The 10,212-nt window shown below is 41.7% G+C and overlaps 1 non-coding gene and 1 pseudogene across 1 annotated transcript; both read right to left on the bottom strand.

Moving 5' to 3' along the window:
• Positions 1-334: 334 nt before the first annotated feature.
• LOC124887854 lies at positions 335-3,218 on the bottom strand (annotated as a pseudogene).
• Positions 3,219-6,531: 3,313 nt separating this feature from the next.
• TRNAG-GCC lies at positions 6,532-6,603 on the bottom strand. Its single transcript has one exon. It is a non-coding gene; the product is annotated as a tRNA-Gly (tRNA).
• Positions 6,604-10,212: the final 3,609 nt, after the last annotated feature.

Genomic DNA, 10,212 nt, shown 5'->3' with positions numbered 1-10,212 from the left:
CTAATTTGTTTTCTATCTGACAGGATAAACAAAGAAATAGGAAGGGATGGTTCTTTCATTCCATTGATAGAAGTTTGACTAGAAAAAGACTCTCTCTATTACTTTAAGAAGAGAATCGTTGGTTTGACCGATGAACTACATGGGAAAATAGACTTTTTTTTCTTTGATTTGAAGCATGATTTTTGGAAAGTAATAATTCCATTCAGTTCGCTTTCGAAAAACTTGCTGATCACGGATTAGTTCGTTATGTGCCGCCAGCGGCCTCAACTCAAAGGAGCAGGTTGATCTCTTTGGTTGAGGCTGCATTCGTTTATTCATATTCAACCTCACACGTGGGAAGGGCTTACTCTACTAGTGGCTCATCTTGGTATCGCTCCCTTCCCGCACTATTCTTCCCCACTAAAAAGAGCGATTGAGAATCTTGAGAACCTTTCCAAGCATCTGTCTTCGCGGGGCGATTGGAAAAGAAAGGAATATTTCATTCTTTTACAGCCTTCCATTCCACTATTCTAATCAAATTAATTGCTCTTCTGAACGACCAAGTCATAATGAGATTAAAAACCGATGCTTCCTTGGCTGTGTGGAACATGGATTAGCATTATGTCATACCTACAAGTGATGACCCACCCAGGATTGCTATGTACGGACTTAGAGATCAAATATAATATGTTTTTTCCATTCCTCGTGAGCCACTTATTTCTCCAAAATAAGAGATTAAACTCATCTTTCTTTTTTTTCCCAAGAAATCGACGGCGTTACACCATTGGGATACTTCGAATAAACTTGAGTACATATAGGATACACCGGTGCTAAAACCTTTTCTCAATAAATCTTCCAAATTATTGGGGTCGTTGCTCCGAATCCTGTTCTCCCGGTGTGAAACCAATTGGTTCCATAGTTTTAGAATTCTTCTGATCCCAAGTACTCCATATCCATCATTACATATAGGAATATAGAAAGTAAAGAGGAAAAGGAATGACCAGAAGAATTGTGTGAAATAAGTGAATTTATCTAGTTGACGAATTCTTAATTGATTGAAACAAAACGATTCCCTCAATACAGCTTAACTCCATCAAGCCTGTACTAGTAGTGAAGAAGTGTAGAGCATTTTAGTTGGTTGTTGACCAACGGAAAGCATGGGATCAGCGTTGGGTAATAGACTGACTGTCAAGGAGTGAAAACCACTTGACTGGTTAGAAGGGGGTACTAAAAAGGGACTGCTACTAATTAGACTAAAAAAAAGACAGTAACCGCCGGGTAAAGTGACTTACTTGAATAGTGAGCTATCCTATAAGACTAAGAAGAGGGGAGAGAGAAGGATAACCTCTTTGAAAAGGACAGAGCCATTTAGCCGCTACTTATACATCTGGAGTTCCGGATTGAACTAGGGAACGGAATTCAAGGGTAACAAAGGCCCTTATATAGGACTTCATTTGTGAATAAAAGATATTTTCTTTCTAGTAGCGCTCATCACAACCATCATAACCTAAATCCAGGACTGCTACGGGCACTGATCCTTCTATTCAAAGTTTCCTTTCTTCTCTTGAATGTAGTTTGTCCTACATCTCGCTAAAGTGAAGGTTATTCAGCAGTCTAGGTAAGTCACTCTTAACCCTATAATAAATTTAGATATGCTGTGCTAGGAGCTAATCAAAGTCATGTAGCTCCTCTATCTAAGGATAAGGTAAGCAGAGATCTTCTAATACCCCCTGTTCAACAGTGGAGATAGAAAGGAGATAGAATAAGTCATCTTCTACGATTGGTAAAGGGATCAAACAACTTTGAGCTTTGGCATATTGTACTCGTGGGAAGGAATTCCATTCAACTAGTTCAATGACCCTAGAAGATCGTCTTACTACTATGTTGTGGGACCGCGAAGAAAACCTTCCACTAGAACTTGCTTTTCTCTCGCTCCGCTTTCTCCCACCTGTCTTCTTCCCACTATAGTGAAAGATCTTTCACCATAGCAAGAATCTCACTAACCTTCTCGGGAAGTTACTAATTTTTAGCTGGGGATCCCGCCAACTTTACCTTCCCCCTTTTTTTATATAATCAATCAAAAAAATCAATCAGATAAATCAAAAAAGCAAAGCAAGTTCCAGGGATGTAGGCAGAGGAGGGTTTCTCGAAAATCCAAAACCAGTGATCTCGTCTTGCTTGATGGGAGAGAGGAAGCTTTCGGACCATCTTTTCCATCCAGATAGCAAGCGATCACTCAAAAATGAACACTAACTAAAAGCGTCCGGGAATGAGTACCTATTCTTTACGAGAATCGAACCCGTGTCTTCGACATGAAAAGGCGATGTCCAAACCACTGGAAGAAAGGGACCAAAAAGCCATTCTTCATATACCTCAGCTCTGAGAATAGAAGTGGTTCATTTTCTTTCTATATGCAATTCGACGATTTCATTTGTATTCATGCTGGCAATTTCTGATGTGAATTCGGCGGGTCATCCCCCTTCCTACAGGTTCCCCCATCGACCCAGTCACACACCAACCACGCCCCTTCTCTTTCTCTGATCATAAATCTCCCTGATCCTTTTATTTTTCTTTTATCCCCCCTAAATAAGTAAGACCCCGCTCTTTTGAATTCAAAAAAAAGAGGGATATTATTCGTTTGGAGTGGCGAAGGCCTATGCTACAGTAAGTAAAAAAGTAGGTTGAGGTTACGAAGTCACTTAGTCAACTAGAAAACTCTAAAGAAAGGGAGGCTAAGGTTTCGAAGTAAGGTCAGCTGGTTAAGGAAAGCTCAGGTTAGGAAATCGCTTAACCATTAATTAATTGAAAAATGAAAGTAGTAGTGAGGCGTTGATACGGAGTTGCGTTAGCTGTGGATATAGACTAGGCTAAGGGACGGACTTCATCTCTTCTATTTTCTTCACTTACACCTTACACTTTAGCTGAGTCTAATGAGGCTCAGGTGGGGAGCCTTCAACTGTGGACCGAGACTACGCAATGGTAGAACACCATGGAAACTTCGCTGACTGTATCATCAACCTTCATTTCACTACGCTCAATAAGAACCTAGAATAGCAAAAATAGGGTCGTGTTCCGCTTCCAAAGTCAGTCGTCTGCAGTTCACACTTGGGCAAAGATGATTCTCCAATGGTTCCATTCCTTCTTACTGTACTTCTGGGTCAACCTAACCCGAATAGGAAGAAGAGGGTAGCCAAACTGTGATCCACTTTGTACGTTTGCTGAGCAGACCACTCAGGCATTTTAGAAAAGGGAAAGGAATTTCTTACCCCGAGGGAGGCGGGAAGCTACCTCTTCTAGAATGGAAGCTTCTCTTTTACTTTTTTAGAGTGTATCACTATTTTGAAACAAAAAAAAGTTTATGGATAAAGTAATCAAAATGACAAGTGGTTGCGGTTGCGGAAAGCGGAGAAAATCGGGAATCATCGGTTACCTTTTGAATCAAAGTAGCGACAAGCTGAGTATTACGACTACAGGGGGAGAAGCAAAGCTTTGTAGACAGCTTCGCTTCCTCCTCGCTTCTTTCCTGGCTTTTCGCTTCTCTCCAACCAGTCAAGTGGCCTTTGGGCCACCTCTGGCACACCCTAGCCCAGTGTTCCTCGCCTGCACAAGCAAGAAGATTATCTCCCTCATTCTCTTATTATACCGGAAAGCCTGGGCAAATGAGGTAGGGTTAGATTAGATATAGGAGGACTGCGAACGTCCGTCCCATGAAGCGCCAAGAAACCATGCATTTATCTCGGGCTGGGCTCTCGCATGTCTAGGATCCGATGAGATCTACCAGCGATTGGTTTATGGAAAAAAGAGTTAAGCAAGGGCCAGGAGATTGATAAAAGAACCTGGCTGAAGTCAGTCTTGTATTCAATTCCGCGGTTGGAAGGATTTCTTTTTGCCATCTGTCTTTCCCTTCTCTCTCTTCTCTTAGTAAAGGTAGGTTCAAGTTAAACTTTTGGCTTGCAGGGTCAGGGACTGCAGCAGCTGCTTCCCTTGTAGTCATCAGCTCGTTCTTGACAAATCTGATAGGGTTTTCATAATCTGGAGTAAAAGGATTCGAACCTTTGCATGCCGGTACTAAAAAATGATGCCTTACCACTTGTCTATACTCTATAGGCCTATTTTAGATGGTAGGAATGGGGAGAGGGGGAAAGGAGAAGCAGGGCTCGAATAACGAGCCGAGCTGTGCAAGGACGCAGGGATATAGCAAGTAAGCAGCAAGGTTCTCCCCTTAGGACCGACTACAACAAGCTCACAACTCTAATAGAAAGAAAGGGTAAGCTCTCTGCTCTATTTGCTTGCAATACTATGCCTATCAAAGTTGGTGAAGGCTTTTGTAACCTTATACTCGTTACGCTGTTTGACTGAACTCGTTAGCTCCGCGTCCACCGAAAGTCGGTAACCTTCATCACCATCAACATTTGGTACTCTCTTGATAGCTTCAATAGTTCACTGAAATCCTTTGGTGTAATAAACCGCAAGTCGTTCAAAAATAAAGACATAATAGAATAATGAATTAATTAATAAACAAACATAATTAAAAAAAGAAAGGGTTGGTTAAGAACTATTGACTGTAAACCATAGCAGTTACAGTCACTCAATGGAGATGTTCGCCTTTGTTTGGAATAAAGATGGATGAACAGTCACTTGAGCCTAGAACTGATGAAATTCGAGAAAAACATGGAAGCGGTCACTATATCGGGGGTCAAGACATGACCGCAACTTAAGAAAAAAGTACCCTTGAAAAGACTAACGGAATGGGGGAATGACTACTTGTAATAAAGCACAGGCTAATACGATCCGACCAGAAGAAGCAAGGTTTAGATTACCAGATCCTGGACACAATCTTCCTAGAAATGGAGAGCCACTTAACTGGATGGAGAGGACCACAAGCTGGCGGATCAGAAAGATTTGTATGGAATGTCCTACTCCTGCCTGAGCTTTCCGATCAACCAATCCTCTATTTCAGGGACATCTGTGTTAGGTAGGCCCAGGGATCACTGATTAGTCGGATGAGCCCATCTCTCTGGACTATCATTTGTTGGTCGATCCGGCTGATGGCTCCTGTATCTCCTGCCTCTCTGTGGGGGCCCCTTTTTTATACTAGTTTGCTGCTAGGAGTCCCTAGAGTCAAATTAATAATCAATAGAAGTCCCAATAGAAGCTGACTGACCTGGCTCTTCAATTGACGATCTACTACTCTCTCTTAATACCAGATGCCCATGCTTTGATTTGAAAGCCCTAGCCATCCCCAGGTATTCAGTGTCTGGTTCGATAGGACCAGGAAGAGAGGACTCTTTTTTTCCTCCTCCCTTCAGTCCAGTTTGAACCCATCCCAACAATGAACACCTTCCTACTACAAGGTGAGGCTCTTCCCTTCCCCTAGTATCCACTCCAGGTCGGAGGAGCAACTAGTCAAACTTCTTGAGCAGCCGAGATATTGAACAACGAACATTTGAAACAAGTCCTTGACTCACCCTGAGATGAGAGGGAAGGTCGATTTGACTCGAATCCTGGACCTGATCTTGAATCCTACACCGATTAATGATGCGATGGAGGAAGTTTTTCTTTTTTCATCAAAGCTGGCCCAGTCGAGGCTCGTCCATGCCCAATCCCGATGGGCCTTTGATTTACCCATACCCTAGCTCTATAATCCACCTGTCTTTCCCAGTCCCTAAAAGCCCTCTGTAGGCCTAGCCCTCTTTCTCCACTTGAGTCTGGAGTTCAGTGGCTTTTATCGTTAACGAACACCTACGCTAATAAGATAAAGAAATGGAGATTCTATGCCTTGAATGAATCAATAACAACAGATTAGTAGAATAAGGGATTAAGAGACGGATAGGGAGGGAATGGCCTATAAATCATTGGTTGACCTTCCCTTGAACCAGTCATGGAGCTCTCAACTAAGTTGATTAGGCTCTGGAATTGGGGCTTTTGATTCGAAAAAATGTGGTGTGGGTTTATCTCTCTCGACCAGCTCAGGTGAGAAAGATGATGTAATTCAGCTCGAACGAAGTGAGAGGGCTGAAAGGAAAGATCGACCTATAGGGAGAGGGAGGGTGATCGAGGGGACCCAAACTTTTGATCTCTGCTCTATGGCGGGAGGTTTCTTTCGTATCAAGAGTGTGTTGGGGAGCCATGGCAGATAGATTGGATCGAGAGGCGATGCTTATGCCTTTTCTTTCTCAATAGGATTCCCATCATTTTCAGTCTACGGCGAAGGAGACAAGGGCGAGGCACCGAACATGTTCTACCCTCAACCTCCATCCGTCATTAGTAATCTCAATTCATTTTTTCTATTCATTAGTACATTGCACGCTACAACTAGCAGCCCCTTGTATAGGCTGGGAAAAGGTTAGCGCGCAACAGCTGATGAAAAGCCAGCAACTTTTTAGAAGTCAGTTCTGCCCAAGGGCCCCTCTCCTTACAAGGGTTAAATGCCCCTTTCTTCTTATTAGTCAGATAGGTTTGGAACCCTATACAAGGGTCTGCTTGCTGCTCTTCCCTATTTCTAAAGTAGCTTGGGAAATCCACTTGTTACCACTAAACGATGAAGCCAGGCGCGGAAGGAGGGACTTGAACCCTCAACCTCAGCCTTGGCAAGGCTATGCTCTACCATTAAGCTATTTCCGCCAGCTAGGGTAGTGGCGAAGAACTACTGAGCAATTCACGTATCACTTGATACGGACGACTTTTGTTTTTCCGCCGGACCACAGTCTTGACCTTTGATCGAGCTTCGAACACGAGTAGATAGGTGGTTAGGGGGTGAGAAGGTCGACTGGGGTTATCCCGCCAGCTTTACCCTCTCGTGACCTCAAGGTTATGAGCCTTGCGAGCTACCAAACTACTCTACCCTTCGCCGAAGATGAGAACTGAAAACTAATAGATAAACAAGGGTAAAATGTGCCCCTCCACCCTATCTGTACAAATAGAATAGCCCATTTATACAGAATGGTAAAGGGGCTTCAATGATCATCGACCATAGAAATAGAAATGAAGCATTAATCCTTACCAACTTGATCTTGTTGCTCCTGGCAACGTTATGCATGAACCATTTCACGAAGTATGTGTCCAGATAGTCCAAAATCTCGATAGTTAGCTCTCAGCCTTCCGGTCAAAAAACAACATCGATGAAGGCGTGTAGGTGCACTATTCCATGGTAGGGATTGTAACTTTCCATAAATTTCCCATTTCTCACTCAACGAATGGAATAAATGGAGTGAGAACTAGGCACAGCGCACTCCGGCTTCAGAAAGAACCTCCAAAACAAAGGATCCTTGCTTCTTTTCATTTGGCGAAGAATAAACCATCACCTAAGCAAGTTAGCTAATTTTCTCATAAGATACTTTAGCCGAGGGATTTTGAAATAAAACTAGTCCATGCTATGCTAAAAGATTCTATGTCCACTAAGTGAGATACCCATAAACATATCGATCAATTTAGAAATTGAATTTGTGTGTCAAGTCAAGTTTTATTTTTATGTAACCTAGCCCTAGAAAACATCATGGATAAAGTACAGCTGGGTAGCAGGCACAGCTAAACCAAAGCTTCATGCCATTCTTGAAAGGACAGTGGAATTCCAGATGAACTGCTTTTCTACTACCTAGTAGTAAAGCAGGGAATATCATGAAAAAGAATAGATGATTTTTACCTTTCTCCGGATATTTAGTGAACCAATCCCAACCGGTTCTAGATATTCTGGAGGTGTGGCTCACCTAAATGTTAATGTTCAAAAATTATAGGAACATTCTTGAATCAAAAACTGGAATAAAAGCAAGTCTTCTGTACCCTATTTTGACATAATCAACTGATTGAACAGACCATCAAGATGCTAAGCTGGCAAAAGAGCTTTGAGACTCCCCGTCCGAGGATAGAATATGAATCAATTATGAACGTACGTTCCCGTCCACCCCTCTTTCGTTTGCTTCCGATTGGGTAAGGTTGGATTTCATTCAGGATTTTATGATACTTTCACACAAAAACAGAGATCGAAAACACTTGAGTCCTGAGTTTTTGTCTTATTAGCTTCTAGGCCGAAAAATGTGTGGATAAGGTCCATGCACACTAGTTAAACTTCAATGCTCTCACGTAAAACATATGAACTGAACTAGCAAGATTAGGGTTGACTCAAGGAAGAAGGAGAAGCTTAAGAGCTGGAAAGGCTTAATAAGCACATCTACAGTACACTTTCTTTCAACTTTCACATGCACATTTTTATGAAAAAGTCTTTATTATTTATATTCACAATTCACATAAGTAGCGAACACTTTAGACTAGGTTTTGGCCCATACCATACATGCAAACACAATAAACCAAACCAAACAAAGACATAACTTTACTTAATTAAGTGAACAAAAGACATAGAACTCCATTCAACATAACAAAAAAAAGCAATACATCACACTACTTTGTGTCTACAGACACTTATTGAAATAAAAGTCGAGGGACTTCTTTATTCTTTCTCAGTTTAAAGAGAGGAGAGGAAAAATCTCTATAAGATAGAAGACTTCTTCGTCGAATTCCTTCAGAAAGGAAGTGAAGATTCCAATCCGACCTTAAAAACAGTATAAATGAGAGGAGTGAAGTGAGTTTGAAATCGACTTTTTTATTCAAAGAAATATCCTTCCCTGTGCTCACTCTTCCAAGACTTTTGCTCTTAGGTCATTCTATTCGCTAATCGACTTTTCTTGATCTTGCAAATCCTCTCTTTTCCACTTTCTAAGGAATGTCAAGCCTGTCTATTTACGAATCCTCTATTCATGAATCGGATGTGCGATGGGACCCCTTCCTTGATGAGGATTGCTAAAATATTTCTTTTTTAATGAAAAAGATTGGGTTTCTAAGCTCGATATGGGAAGTAGAGGTTCTATAGACAAGATAACTGAGTCATGTAGCTTGTTTAGAGCATTAAGGAATTCATTCTAACAAATAACGATCTATCGAGTGAGGGATATAGAAGCTAAGGCAAGGAATCAGTACACGAATCCCTTCCTCTAAAAGGAGTGAACCCGACTACTTCACGTTGAAGTTCATACTCATACTGATCTATGAACCACCTATCTCTTTGATTTGTCCTTCCTGAGCTCTTTTAAGCCTTTCAACAATTGCTAAGGTAGCCTCCTTAGGACTCTCAAAAAAGTAACCTAGCCTAATACCTATTCACTCGCCTGGCCCACTCGTATCCATCATATATAATATGCCCGACTATCGAGGGAAATCCGCCTCTTAGATAAAGTCTTCAATCGCCTGAAGATACCACAGAAAGACAAAAAGAGAAAAATCGATATAAGATAAGACAGGATGTCAAATTTTTCCTAATTTCACTTTCTACCACTCCATGGAAGTAAGACTAGAAACTATATATGGCCCTCCTCCTATTAGGGCAACTACTAATACTGTCTTACTGAGATCGATAGGAAAGACAACTAAAACTCAAACTACAGGAAAGAGAGAAAGAGGGGGAACTAGATGAGCTTACTACTCCAACTGTAACTGGATCAAAAAGAGAGTGGACTGAGCATCTTTTTCCAATTTCAAAGATCTATCAATGCCCATTTGAAATGAAGACTCCTGCTCTGCTACAAACTTTCCAACTGCATGTGAGTAAACTCATACTCGCTTTAAGGCAGTCTAACCCACGGGCTGCAACCACCAGCTTGCTAGCAAAACGAAAGACTTGAACCGGATAGCTGGAAACTGGTATTTCCACTAGATATATCTCAATGGCTGCAAGGGCTTACCTTGGCGCTCCTACTGTTAGAACTCCAACTGACAAGGGAACTCAAGTGGAAGACCACTTCCACTGCCTGAAAGCCTTATCATTGGAAGAAAACTGCATGATTAGCGGTGAATAGGATCAATCTTTCATATTCTTCTCTTCGGCGTAACTGCTAAGAAACATACTTTAGCAATAGACCAGTCCATTAACTAGAATATTCAAGGCAAGATCATAAGTGGGGCAGGACGGTAGCGTAACTCCTAACATTTCCCAAGTACTGAAAGTACATCCTCTTGTCCAGCCGAGTCTTTTATACCTGTTGCCTTGTTCAGAGTGACCCTATTTATACTTTGATTCTCGGTAAAGATCTAAGTGAACCTCCTTCCTAACTGAAAGAATGGAATCTGGTAATCCAACAATAAGATAAGGGAAAATGTCGACATAACCACTGCTATTTCATTGCAGCTCTTACCGTTAAAGGAATCAGTCTTGCTTTGGCTTGATTGCTTTCACCAGGTCTAGCT

The sequence above is a fragment of the Capsicum annuum genome, chromosome 10 (assembly GCF_002878395.1).
Source record: "Capsicum annuum cultivar UCD-10X-F1 chromosome 10, UCD10Xv1.1, whole genome shotgun sequence".
Lineage (NCBI taxonomy): Eukaryota > Viridiplantae > Streptophyta > Magnoliopsida > Solanales > Solanaceae > Capsicum > Capsicum annuum.
This window is presented reverse-complemented; position numbering and strand designations above follow the sequence as displayed.